The sequence below is a fragment of the Nelusetta ayraudi genome, unplaced genomic scaffold, assembly GCF_046127955.1.
Source record: "Nelusetta ayraudi isolate G7.1 ecotype Tasmania unplaced genomic scaffold, CSIRO-AGI_Nayr_v1 ptg000019l, whole genome shotgun sequence".
Lineage (NCBI taxonomy): Eukaryota > Metazoa > Chordata > Actinopteri > Tetraodontiformes > Monacanthidae > Nelusetta > Nelusetta ayraudi.
In genome coordinates, this window is record NW_027466069.1 from 6,187,116 (window position 1) to 6,187,500 (window position 385).

Here is a 385-nt window from a genome sequence, read left to right on the forward strand (position 1 = left end):
TAGAGCGCGAGTGGACGCCGGCAAGACACACGGAGAGAGACAGGGTGGGACAGGAAGTGCATCGGCACGGCTTTCAAAATAAGAGCTCCGAACCGTCTTTAATTACATACGCGAATTGACTTTTGTGTGCATGGTGTATGTGAATATAGCACCTCGGTGTTATTTCCTGATTAATCCACTGCACATAAAATTGTTTTTGCAACGGAGCTGAGGTTGTGTGTCATAGAGCTGACGCCTCCCCCTCCCCCCCTCCCCCCCCCCCCCCCCCACACACACACACACACACACACACACACGGACCGGTCGACTTTTCGTCCTTGTTCATTTTCCTCCTTACTTACTGACTGACTTGACTGACTGACTGTCTGTCCCTCTGTCTGTTTGT